This window comes from Cupressus sempervirens, chromosome 6 (genome assembly GCF_028749045.1).
Source record: "Cupressus sempervirens isolate cs-2001-9-10 chromosome 6, ASM2874904v1, whole genome shotgun sequence".
In the NCBI taxonomy this organism is placed as follows: domain Eukaryota; kingdom Viridiplantae; phylum Streptophyta; class Pinopsida; order Cupressales; family Cupressaceae; genus Cupressus; species Cupressus sempervirens.
In genome coordinates, this window is record NC_143123.1 from 7,832,501 (window position 1) to 7,847,212 (window position 14,712).

Consider the following 14,712-nt stretch of genomic DNA (forward strand, 5'->3'; position numbering starts at 1 on the left):
TTCTACATACCAAAAGAGCATTTTCACATGTTGCAAATGTTTTTCCCAAGTTTTCCTAAACATGAGAATGTCATCTAGATACACTACTACAAAAGAACTAGTGAATGGCCTAAGTACATCATTCATCATCCTCATAAACATGGCTGGAACATTTGTGAGGTCAAAAAGCATTACCAACCATTCAACAATCTCTCCTTATATTTAAAAGAAGTCTTCCAAACATCTGCTTTAGTGAAGAATTTTACCCCTCTAAGTTAGTCCAATAGATTGTCTATCCAAGGAATTGGATATCTATTTTTTACAATGATCTTATTCAATGGTCTATAGTTAAGAAAAAGTCTCCATGTTCCATTCTTTTTCTTTACAAGTACAGGTGGTCCCTTCTGAATCAGTGCTTGTAGCCACCTTTTGATCTCGTCATCTTCTAACGTAGATCTTCTATATATTGGCTCATTAGGTAATGGTGTAGCTAGAATCAAATTGATAGAATGTCTAACTTGGTAATGTGAGGGTAATCCTACTAGTAATTCAAACACATTATCCCCCAACCAATTATCCTCCCAAAACTTAGTTGTGTTCCCTAAAGAAGATATTGGTCCAGATCCTTAAACCAATAAAAATATCAATATTATAAAGCTCATAAAAGAAGGAAACTTCCCTAGATACTTAGCCCTCATAATTTTGCACCATCTACTGAATTTTGAATCAATCCTGCCAAACTTAACCATGAGAGCCCTATTAAAGTATCCAATTTTCCTCAAATCTAATCCCTTCCGAAATGTAAGTATACAAACCTTATAATTTACTGTTTGAAAAATTAACATAGCATTAGAAGAGTACGTACGCAACGCTTTTCTCATGCTCAAACAGTTGGAGCCCTATTTGAATTGGACTCATTTTCTTGTCATTTTTCTGGTGTATATTCTTTTCACATGTATCTTATTTGATACCTACCATTTAACTTACGTCTCTCGCGAAGGACATCGGAAAGCCTTTAAATTGAAAACAGGTGGAAAATTTAAATTCCGCAGAATTCCGATTGCATGTGCTCCGTCCAAGAAAAATAACTTGACAATTTTTATCAGTTCAAATAAAATTTAAAATTCGTAAATAAATTCGTAGAAGTATTATAAGATAAACAAATAATCTATAATATATATATTCTTTAGAAACATTAGTTCAATTTATATACTTTGTTACTTTTTGAAACAGGATATTAGAGTTTTTAAAAAGTTAAAATCTTTTTTTAATAAAAAAAATGTTAAATAATATTTTTTGCATTTCAATTACACAAAGTACATATGAAAAATGATACAAAGATATTAATTATGATATAAATTCTCTATTAGATTGTAGTGGCTAAATAGACCACTAAAACATAAAATATATAAATGACTTATTCAGACTACAATGGCATGTTTCATGTGCCCTGTTGAGTATAAATGCATGAACTTGTAGGCATTGGTAACTCATTTCTCTTCTTCTTCTAAGGCGTAAGAGGAAATTTGTGAAAATGGTGGCAAATATTTTGAGGGTTTATTTGTTGAAGCCAGTAATGATTATGAGTCTAATGATGTTTCATGGATTAAGATCCCACCTCACTAAATTTGTAGAGCCAGTCATATTACAGCAGAATCAGAAGTGGAAGAAAAATCTCTCACTTACATTAATGAAAATTGTGAAGAATGTTGCAGCACTATTGAAGGCATTGGGTATCTTGATAGAATTTCTTCTCAACAATTTTTTTGTTATGGATCATTCCTTTCTATATATTTTTAATTTTTTATATCTTTCTCCATTGATTTTTTTGAGAGGAATTTTGATAAACTTTTCCTTAGTATAAGAGAGCAAAAACACATGAGATTCTATTAAAGATTCTTGTTTTGTTCTTTCAAGATCATTATTCTTTTCTATCTCAAATTTACTTATATGTACTTTTAAGATCATTATACAGCTATGTACTTTTAAGATCATTTTGAAGCATGTTATGAATTTGATGGACAGAATTGTCAATACTTATATACAAATTTTGAATACAAAATAAGCTTTCAATTATCATTTTTCTCTTTCTTCAATACCCATAATAAAAATGTACCCTAAAATAATTCATTCTCTTCCCCACCCCATAAAAAGTTAAATTAAATATTCACTAATTGTTGGGTTGATTGTTTTGTACAGGGAACATGATCATTTTTCTCTTTCTTGCATACGGAATAATAAATATTAATAGACTTTTAGTTATTATCTTTTAGCTTGACTAAGTGTTGGACGGATTGTTTTGTACAGGAAGGATAATCATACTCAAGAGAGGATGAGAGGAATACCTTAGCTTATGAAAACAAGCTGGTTATTTTATTTTACATTTTCTAGTACAAGACCAACACATGACTAAAATTATTCAAAATTTTCTTACTGAACGAAAAAAAATCCAATCTTGCAGATGCATTTTGTGGAGTTCTTCGACTCCTTGGACGGTATGAAATCTGCGGAAATCTTAGTTACACGTTTCCGATCTTGATTATAAGATAAATTGTTATAAATATATTATATAAATTTAAGACTATAAAAAAATTATATTTATATGTTTTATATTATAATATTATTGAATGAAACTATAGGATATTCTTAAATACAGTTAATCTCGATCTTTAAATAAAATGATCTTTAAAAAATAGAACAAACCTATGATCAATTCAAAATAAATTCTGTTTACATACATATTATTTATATAGAAGATACCTCTTGTAATAAAAGATAATAAATTTATAGTCTTTTTTCAAACTTGTTTGAATATTCTTTTAGCTTAGTATATTTTTTCAATGTCTTTGTTGCTATTTTTTATTAACATGGGAAAATAACTTGTGCCAATCTTTCATGTCTTTAGTATAGGTAATAGATTTAAATGCATTTCATATCGGCAATACTAATATGTTGATATGGGTAATATACAGATCACTTGCAGAAGAAATCAACACAAGCATTTGTACTATGTGACAAAGAAATCGATACAAAGTTAATAGTGGTGGCTTTTAGAGGAACACAACCATTTGAGGTAGATGATTACATAACAGATTTGGATTTCTCTTGGTATGAGTATCCCCAAATAGGAAAGGTCCATTTAGAATTTTTCGAGGTTTTGGGACTAGAAAACCATTCAATTGATAAGAAATCCTAACATCTAATTGAAAAACAAGACATCAACAAACCTCTAGCTTATCTTGTGCTATGTCAAAAGTTGAAAAACCTTTAACACATCCACAAAAATGCAAAATTCATTGTTATAGGACATAGTCTAGGAGGGACCTTAGCTATACTATTTTAAGCAATGCTATTTATGAACGAGGATGAGTTGTTAGATAAGCTATTGGCTATCTATACATTTGGACAACCTAGAGTTGGTCATAAAGCATTTGGAGATTTCATGAATAGTAAAGTAAATACACCCAAAACTAAATATTTTAGAGTTGTTTATACATAAATATGTCATCATCGAAAGGCAAACTTGGAATAAGGTCATTGGAATAAAAAAACTCTAAAATATTTAGGTTTGGGTGTATTTACTTACTATTCATTCCAAGTCTGCCTTTCAATGATGACATATTTATGTATAATCACTTTGGACTGTGTCTTTACAATCGCTTTTACTATCAAAACGTATTAATTACTATTTAGTTTTGTGATATTCATTATTATTTTTACAAATAGTGATATCTACTAAATTTTAGTAAGATTTTCTTTATCAATTTAATAAATCTTTTCGTTCAAAATTATTTGGCAGAATTTAATTGAAGCCCCCCAATAGAGATCTTCAGCTGGTATTTTTCATATCCATACGAATAACTATGATATGGGAGGTGTTACAATGCTTAATATTACACTACATAAAGGGAGAGACCTTCAAGGAGACCAAAGTATCTATTATCTCTAGAATTTTGGGAATTTTGGTTCCAAAAATTTCAGCACATAGTCCAGTAAATTACATTAATGCAATAAAATCAAGTCCTCCTAGGTTGAATCCAACTTTGAGTATTACAAAATGATATCTCCTTCAATAGATACGTTCTTACTAATATGGCTGATAATATGTCCTAGGTATGTATGCATGTCCATATACTGCACAAAATATATTCTCCATTCTCTATTATGTGTTTCTAAAATAAAGGGGGCTACAATATTAACAACTTTGTTTCATCTACTTAATAAATATTTAAGCCAATATGGAAGTATGGATAAGTTGAGAATTACAAAAAAGTTAGTTTATGTAGGAGTGATTTGAGCTTCAATAATGTAAGGTTGTAAGGTCATAGGAAAATCATACTAAAAATATAGTATAATAAATTCAACCAATAAAACAAAATCCAACATCAATCTCAAAATGAATAGGTTTTTTCAGCTTTAACATTATAAAAAAATATATAATTAACAATTATAAGATAGATCATGAAAATGATTGTATTTTGATTGCTACTATTAGCCTCATCCTTCTTTTGATTATCATTTTGGCCTCCATAAGACCATCCATCAGATCTCTACCTCTATTTTTGTTATCAAACCTTTTGTTCATCTTTTCCTCAAGTCTTAGGGAAAAATGGTATGTCTTTTCAATAGTGTTCATTCAAACTAGACTCAACTCCTCCAGAATGCTTAGCCTCAACCCATTAAGATAACACCCTACTTTCTCCTTATATGCTTCCTCAATGCTAGTTCTAATGAGAACTTGGTAGAACTCTTCAGTAGACTTTTGAATAGATCTACTCACTTCTTCGACCCTTGCATTTTCTTTAGTAGATCAAGTTGATAAAGGGAGAGAACTTCAAGGAAACCCAAGTTTTTGTTATCTCTAGAATATTGCGAATTTTGGTTCTAGGGATTTTAGCACATAGTCTAATAAATTACATTAATGCAATAAGATTGGGTCCACCTAGGTTGAATCCAACTTTGAGAATTAAAAAATGATAATATATCTCTTCAAGAGATACATTCTTAATAATATAAATGGTTGAATACAAAAAAAAAAAATCATATTAAAACAAACACATTCACTTTGATCCTTTTATTTCAATGTGGTTCTAATTATTTGGGAAATATTATAATAGAATAAGTATAAATTCAATTACATTCCATAATGAAAATAATTTGAATAAAAATAGAATTTTTTTAGAACTTGTCAATTGTTATATATATATATAATTTTATAAATGATTATGTAAATGAATGTTTATCAATTGTTGGCTATAAATAATTAAGATAAATGTAAGCTGTAACATTGGTAATGTACCTAATAAAAGGGAGAAGAAGTTGCAGTAAGAACTTGACATGGTACAGAAACAGACCTATAAAGTTTACCAGAAAAAGGATTATATTTGAATAACCATTGATAATATTAAAAGGAGAAATAACTTTATATTAAGTGTGCCTCAAATAAAGATACACATTTGCAAATATAATTAGATATTCGTTCTACTAGATCTCATTTAGTAAAGGTAATGAAAATAACATAATTGGTATAAAAATAAAAATAAAATGTGTGAAGTGTTGTTGCTTTCATATTTTGACTAGAGGGGTAATGAAAATAACATAATTGGTATAAAAATTAAAAAAAAATGTGTGAAGTGTTGTTGCTTTCATATTTTGACTAGAGGGCATGCTATGAGAAATTTCCTAGAACATAGCACTTTATTATCCTTTCTAGGAATTCCTAGCTTTCCTAATAGTCTCTAGTCAATAAACCTTGGATGGAAATGGGAAAGCTATTCCTTCAAAGTTACAACAAAAGATAATATGTCCTAGGTATGTATGCATGTCTATATATTGCACAAATTATGTTCTCCAACCTCTACTATGTGTTTCCAAAATAAAGGAGAGTGCAATATTGACAACTCTATTTCATCTACTTAAGAAATATTTAAATGAATATAGAAGTATGTATAAGTTTAGAATTACAAAAAAGTTAGTGTATGTAGGAGTGAGTGGAGCTTCAATGTATGGTCATAAGAAAATCCTATGCAAACTTAGTATAATAAATTCAACCAATAAAATAGAATCGAACATCAATCTCAAAATGAATAGGTTTATTCACCTGTATCATTATGAAATTGTATAGAATTAAAGATTATAAGATAGATCATGGAAATGATTGTTTCTCCTCTAATTGCTACCATTAGTCTCATCCTTCTTCTTTCGATTGTCATTTCAGCCTCTATAAGACTATCTTCCTAATCTTCCACCACAACCTCTACCACTATTTTTCTTATCAAATATTTTGTTCATCTCAATAGTGTTCATGTACACCAAACTTGGCTCCTCCTAAATGCTTGGCCTCAACCCATTAAGATAACACCCAACTTAATCCTTATCTACTTGCTCATGACTAGTTCTATTGGGAACTTGGTAGGACTCTTCGTTATACTTTTGAACCTTGTTCCATTTTCTCTAGTAGATCAATCTCATTATCCATGGGAATGAATTTTGGCTTCAATTTTTCTATTATTTGATCCCATCTGGTGATTTTTTCTTTCCTTCTCCTATTTTGATCCAATTGAATCTCTTGCCACCAAATATTTGTGTGACCCTTTTGTTTGGCCTTATTTGGATATTCAATATCCTCATACTCAAAGTATTATTTTAATTCATTGATGTAATCAATCAATTCTTCCAGCCTAAGATTCTCCAAAAAATGTGGGAACCTCAAATTTAGGTATTTTTCCAAGCTTTGAAATGGCCCTTTAAAAAAAAATTCTTCTTCTAGGTTAAAATTTCCTCTTCTCCTTGATCAATATGTTCTTCTCCTACTCTTTCATCCTCACTCTCATCTCCTACGAAGGGATTCATCCCCCAAGGAATATGTTATGGAAATTTTTGCAATTTCCACTATAGCAAACCTTCCTTAGGTTCAACAGCTCTGACACCATGCTCTCATTGTCAAGACATTTTCAAGCTTTTGCTAAAACCCTAGTACAAACTACCTCATAATTGGTAATCCCTCCACATACTCAACCCAAATCATGAACTTGGTGGAAGCTACCTCCCAGTTGATAACTCCTGCTCTAATACCACTTGATGAAGGGTGCTCCTCTTAATACCACAACATATAATAGTAATAGAGAAACAAAAAAAATAGAGAGAATAAAATATGGACTTCTTATTATGATCACAAATGTGGAATTACATAATTACAATATGCAAACCCACAAGGGCACCTTCCTTACAATAGTGAAGAAGATAGAGTTGTGACTATCACCCATAACTGCTATAGATAACTCATGAGCCTTCCTTATATAGGCATTTTTCACCTTGAAAGGTTCTAGACACTAATCCCTAACCCTTCAGACTGACCAACCTCATATTACACTTTATTACATAGGATCACTCACAATAAATTACAAACTACATTTCAATGGGTCCACTTTTGGAGACCATAACTAGCAAACCATTGACCTAATGGGGTATTATACCTCATTTTAGAATCCTTGACTAAAGATCTATAGTGAAGAATCATGCAAGCATCCATTAGTTAAGGTTTTGCCTCATTTTGAAATAATTTAGGCCTTCATCACTAGACCTAAAGTTTGGATAGCCAAAATTACATACCAAAATCCGCAACAAAAACTCACTTGTTAGGCTGATATATACATGAGGAATCCCCACATATGAGATTAGAAAAATCTAAGAACATAATACCAACTTACTAAAATTAGCAAGCTCCCACAAATAGCAACTTTGTAAAGGAATCACCCTTATTGGAAAAACAAAACTAGAAGACTAGAAGTATAAATATTTTTTGGTGATGCAAGAAATCCCTTACACCTATGATGCTTTGGCATCATAATTCAAAATTTTATAAATAGTACAATGAAGAGAATATTTAACTAATTTGACAAAAAGATTAGAAGCATTTTTTAGTTATATTGGCCATGTAGTTGGTGGTCATATTTGTATGGTTTGAAACCTATGAATCTTTGGGGTAGAAACTTGTCTGATATTCTAGTAATGGCTTCAACCATTGTGTATGAAAATGAGTTGGTCAATTCACGCAAATGAGAAAATAAAATTCAGTACATCCAAAATGTGAATACTATTTTAACTACTTTGCATAACATTATAGAACGTGATCTATGTCATTATGAGGTACATTGCAATGGAAGATAATGTTAAGGTGTATTACTATTACCATTTTCCCTTCCTCAACCACTTTAGGAATAGGGAATGTATCACCTTTCCTTACTTTTTATTGAATTCTATGGATGACTGTGTGGACAATACACAAGAAGAGAAAAGGGGGTACAAGTTACACTGCTTACCACCAAGCCTTGATGTTTCAACTATAAGTCCTATAAAGGCCTTTGCCCAAAAATTTCCATCCCAATCCCTTCCCATCTCAAAATCACTAAGGTTTCCCAAATTTTTTCCCCTTCTACTAAAAGTCAAGTTGATATGGATCCCTTTCTATTGCTAGAATGGTCAAAATGGAAAAAATTGAGATCTTAGATGTTGGAAGCATTGGAACCACTACTATAAAAGGCACCAATAGGTTGAATAAGAGATTAGGGGGAAAAAGCCTTTGGTCACCCATGGTAAGGAGAAACCTATCAATTCTAAATCTACTAATAACTCAGAAAAAAGGCAGCTCTAGACTCTAAAGGAAAGACGCTCGGAGAAGTTATGGCAAATAGGAGGAGGAAGAGATGGGTAGTGAAGGACATTGGTGGGGATCATGATAGACCTATGCCCTCTGGTGGGGTTTGATACTTCTAAAGCTAAGGATAATACCCCAAAGTCTAGAAAAGAAAGGGATATGGGTGAACATGGAACAATTACTTCCCTTGTTAGAATCCTTAATATGGGTGGTCAAAAAAGGGGTGGAACCCATGGCGTATGATAAACAAAAATAAGGGAATATGGTGGTGTTCACATTTAGAAGGAGGAGAGAACAATGGTGTAGGCTACTATTGTCAAACAACTCTAGGCTATTTTAGATTTTACCAAAATAGAGAAATCCATCACCAGCCTAATCAAGAGAAATGAGGACCTAGAGGAAAAGTTCGACAAGGTTTCCAAAGGAAAGTGTAGATGCCAAAGACATGGAAACAACCCATTCACTGTATGGTGTTTTTGGTGGACAATTAGTTGCATCTATTACTAGAGAACCTGATGAATAGAGTAAGGAGAGTTAGCTCCTCTCTTCTTTCTTTTTTCTTATGGTTTCTAGTTTCTACTTGACCTAGGGGGCTTTATTTGTTCTTAAGTACTAGAATTGTTATTATGCCCATAGATGTTTATTGGGATAGTTTTATGTATAATTTTGACAATATCTTATGATTAGTTATAGTAGGTTTAATTATAGAAACATGTTAGTTTAAGGGTTTTTTTATATTAAGGAAGGGGGTTGGTTAATTGTATAGTAATAACCATGTGCTAACCTTCAAATCAGCCCCCATTTTAGATTATTTTTAGTACAAAAAACATTATAGAAATTGATGTATAATTATATCAAATTAGAACCCACAATTTTCTATAAATACTATGTTATATTGTGAAGGAAACCATCAGACGCAAATTGTGGCTATTGATCTCCCAAATGAAGATTATTTTTCACCTCTAAGGAACTCTTCATGTAGTTTATTATTTATGTGGTTGTTGATCTTCCAAATTAAAATTATTTTGCACCTCTAAGAAATGCCTCATGTAGTTTATTATTTATGTATATTGTTTTATAGATTATATGTTTCAAAATGTGGATGTACTTGCTAAAAGATGAGCCTGTATAAATTCATGTGTTTTAATTTCTCATATTGTCTAAATTTGATCTATGTTTCTCACCATTACTTTAATATATATATATTTTTAATCTCTTCAATTGTATCAAAGTTTAGTTGAGCTGGTTGAAATGGGTGAAGAACGTCTAAAAGAATGGAGGATGTTAAAATAGAGAATTTTGCAAGGCTGAATTTTGATCTTTGGAAAGTGCAAATGAAGTCATTTTTATTTAATTTTAATCTTTGGAAAGTGGAAATGAAGTCATTTTTATATAAAAAAGATCTTTCTCTTATATTGGAAGGAAAGACAAAGAAACTAGCTTCAATGAGATATGAAGATTGAGAAACTCTAGATTAGAAGGTAGAGGAATCAATTTTTCTTTCAATTTCAAATAATTCCCTCTTCAGTGTTTTAGATGAGCCAAATGCAAAGGCCATATGGGAAAAACTTATGGCCATGCATGTAATGACATTAATTGAAAAAAGAAAAGAAAAAGGTTTTCATCATAAATAGATTATATATAAACTCAAGTAGAAGGAAGGTTTGAATATTTAAAATCATTGAGCAACCAGTTTAACACTATTGTGAGCCAAGAAAATTTGGTTGACACAACATAACATAGTGAGAACAAAGTCATTCTTCCATTATGTTCATTTTCTAAAAACTAGAATGACATTGTGACAATGATTAGTACTTTAGTTTGGAGAAAAGATAAATTTCTCTTCAATGAATGTTGTAAAAGATGGTATTTTTTTATTAATATCCTTAATAATAGGATAAAAGTGGGGTGTGAGACATAGTACATCATCATTAATATGATAGGTCATCTCACCGCAGTGGACTCTCATTTCTACCATTTCTAGCAGCACATTCTAAGAGAAGGCGATCATGCTACTCAGAAGATGGTAATAGAGAGTCATTTTATTTTTTAAAATGCAAAAATTTGGGAAGAGTATCACTCTGTCTCTATGGTTTCTTTTGTAGAGATGGATAAGTATGTGGAGGAATGGTGGGTCATTTATCACCTTGGCTTTTCTAAGAAGTTAATAGATTTGTGGGAAGTTGGGAAGGTTTGTATTGGTGGTGTGGCCTTCATAATGATGACTGAAATTATTTAAATGGTCATAAAGATTTGTTGGAAGACATCCAGATGCTTAGAAACCCTTGCGATGTAGATTAAAAACATGACTTTAGTTACTTCCTTGACCTGGGAGAAAAGATTTTGAGACTACATAGTAGGTTCAACAGAGAGAAGGGGATTGGAAGGTGATTGTGATAGTGCTTATCAAGTTTATGACTCAATGGAAACCAAAAAAAAATGTCATTCTCATTTATATGTAATGTTAAACCACTTTTGTAGGGCTAATAAGTTATGTTTTCTCTACTAGATTTTCTCTTCTTTGTCTCATTTTGTGGGTAAAGCTAAAGTTAAAGGGAGTCACCTTTACAAGAAGGTTTAATTTTTAGGCTACATAGTTTCTATTTGATTCTTACCATAGATCTATTCCTTATTCTATTTATTGAATTAGCTACTCCTATTTTCACCCGTATTTCATCAAGTTCTAAGGCTCAGGTTGTGTCCATTTATAATATCTAGTTCATTTCCATTGCATAGGCTCTACTAGAGTCAATATGATGGAAAGGATAAAAATATCATTATTACGTATCCGTTGAGCCATTAAAAGAGTTGACTTCCTTTTGGTCCACAATATTTGGGTGACCACTAAGGATATTATTCATAAAACTATTCCAAATTTTCACTTTGTCTCCATTATCATATTTTCTCTAGAAACTAGTTTTATTATCTGGGGGACCTTCTCACCCCATGGTATTCCTCCTCTATTTTCCTTCCTAATACTAATCATGGGCTAGATAAGGATGTCATGGTTGGCAAAATGGAAGAACTATGCATTTGACACAAGAAGCTCAAATCATTCACTTAGGGACTCCTTTACTATCTTGATATTGCCACAAGGAGAATCAACAAGTTACGGGTGACTATGAAAACTAAAAGGAAAAAAAATTATTTGTCCAAGGGGATGGATGATGATAGCCTATGATAGGTGGAAGAATATTTTGTTCAAAAATTACACAATTGAGAGTTTTTAGAGGATCAAATTGTGGAGCTGAAAAGCTAGGTGTCCTTAGAAGAGGATGAGATAGAGATCGTAAATTCTTTAGAGATTAGTAAGGAGTCCCAAACCTCATTGGGAGAGAAAATGTTGGTCTTGGCTTCTCAAAATAGAGAGATACTAGAGAAGACAATAAGGACAATCAATGGTATATATGCAGAGATGGAGGAGAGAAGGCTAGATTCACCCAAGTCAATTTAGAAGTAATATTTCACTAGAAGTTCTAGCTCCAACTCCATAGAGCAAGCCTTTCCTACTAAATCCTTTCAAAAGGATAAATGAAAGTCTCAACAATACTCTAGCAGAAGTCTTCTGCTCCTTCTTCAAAAGGCTCTTGGAATAAAAACATTCAATGCAACTATTGTCACAAGTTTGGTTACATTAAGGTTTAATGTCAAAAATTCTTAGCTTCTCAATCTAAGAAATCAAGTTCACTGCCCAAAGCAACAATAAAAAGCACATTAAGGAAAGTAATTTCTTCTTGTATAGGTTCAAGGAGTATACAAATAAAATTGTTGCTAACTTTTATTTTTAAAGCTATATCTTGGGTTATGTGTGCTAGTTGTGGGTTTGATTATGTGTTCATGATGGTTTTTGGAGTTGGGCTTTGCATCCCTTTTAGTTTTTATTTATTTCTAGGTTTTCTAGCTTGCTAGTAAGTGTTGTTAGTTTTTGGAATTCACTTATTGGACTTGATAGCTTTTACTATTAAAGGTTTGGGCCCTATCCGATGTAAGAACATAGAAGATTTAGAGAAAATCGTCGTATGGGCATACAAGTTTCTCTCTCCAACCCTTACCTTATGGTAAGAGTCACAAATAAAGTTATATGCTTTGTGCTTCTTTTCCTTTAATTTTTTTCAAAGTCTTTTGGCATTTATGTTAGAAATATTAATTTCTATGCCAATCCATCATTAAATGTTTCTTGAAGTTTAGTTTTAGGTTTGGGTTATGTTGGCTGTAGTAGTTTCAAGAATTCTATAGATAATTGTCTTTTCAACAAATGTCAAAAATTTCTAGAGATTGTAAACTTGCCTATAAAATAGAGTGTTGTGTATCCATTCTGTCAATCAAAAAGAGTAATCAACTACAATTGATTTTTATTGTGCCGTAGCACATTGCGTTTCATATTTTATTCTTGTGTGCCTCTGCCCACCCATTAAAGTGGTAGCAAAGCCAAGTTTAGAAGAGGTGTTTAAAGGATTGTGCATAAGGAGAATTAAAGCAGAGAAAGGGGATTTAAAGTTATTGTGACATCTGTAAGCTTTTTTTCTTATTGCCCTATATACGGTTTGTTATATCTGTGAATTTTTTTAATAAGTTTCTATCAAGCATGGCTTGAGGGAGTTTTTAGGCTTCAATTCCAATATTTTTTGGAAAGAATTATGATAATTGGGCTTTTAGAATGAAGCTCATATTTGATTCCTATGAGTTATTAGATATAATTTTAACTGGTTATGTTGAACCTAAAGATGAGTATACTTTAAATGCTAATCAAAAGAAAAAGGTTGATGAAAATAGGAAAAAGAGTAATAGGTTTTGAAAATTATTGGACAAGCTCTAGATGACTTAGTTTTTGGAAAAATTAAGCCAGCTATTACAACCAAGCAAGCTTGGGACATTCTTGAGATTTCATATCAAGGTACAAGTAAGGTAAAGATTGTTAAGTTGCAAGCACTTAGAAGAGAATTTGAGAATTTACAAATGAAGGATTCTGACTCTATAGAGAAATTTTCAAATCATGTTATGAATGTGGTTAATCAAGTATGAATGAATGGTGATGAGCTTTTTGACTAGAAAGTTGTAGAAAATATTTTAAGAAGTTTGCCTCCTAAATTTGATAATGTTGTGGTTGTAATTGAAGAAACTAAGGACTTAACAATATTTTCTATAGATGATGTGTTTGGATCCTTGTATAATCATGAAGACAAGTTGAACAAGCCTAATGGTAATTCATTGTAGAATGCATTCAAAACACAAATGACATTTGGTAGAGGTAGAGGAAGAGGAAATGCTGGATTTAGAGGAAGAGGAAGAGGTAGAAATAATTTTCAAAAAGATGAAAGAAGTCCACATTCAAGAAGAAAAAGAAATCAATACTTCTATTCAAGGGGATGCTATAACAACCAGACATCACAAAGGTATGATAAATCAAATATTCAATGTTATTACTGCAAGAAGTTTGGACATTTTGCAAATGAGTGTCGAAAAAAAAAAAAAAAAAAAAAAAACTAATATGAGTAAGAAAAATGTAATTTTTTCTGAGAGTAATTTTGAGACATTTTTTATTACTTGTAATGTAGCTCAAGAGAGCACAAATGATTTTTGGTTTTTAGATAGTGGTTTCACAACCATATGATAGGTAATAAAGAGTTTTTTGAAAGTTTGGATAGATCAATTAAATCAGAAGTGAAGTTGGGAAATAATGAGATAGTGGAAGTAAGTGGAAAAGGCACAATCAATGTTATAAAAAAGCATGGTAAGAAATCTATTTCTGATGTATACTTTGTGCCTGGTTTGAAAAATAATCTTGTAGTGTGAGGCAACTTAGTCAAAAAGGTTATAGAGTTATTTTTGAGAAAAAATTGTTCACTATATTTGATATGCCTCCTAGTAACTTGGTGATTGCAAGGGTAGAAATGACAAATAATAGAGTGTTTCCACTTCGAATGAAGACCAAAATGATTGATGAAGTTGAAAAATGTTTCAAGGCAGCAAGTCAAGATCAAACATAGATATGGCACTTGAGGTATGGTCATCTAAATCTCAAAGGATTATCTTTATTGCAAAGAAAGGAAATGGTAAGAGGCCTACCCCAACTAAAG

The 14,712-nt window shown here is 31.4% G+C and overlaps 1 pseudogene; it reads left to right on the top strand.

Moving 5' to 3' along the window:
- Positions 1–4,040, top strand: part of LOC149550738 (triacylglycerol lipase OBL1-like) — a 19,149-nt pseudogene extending 15,109 nt beyond the window's left edge.
- The last annotated feature ends 10,672 nt before the right edge of the window (positions 4,041–14,712 follow it).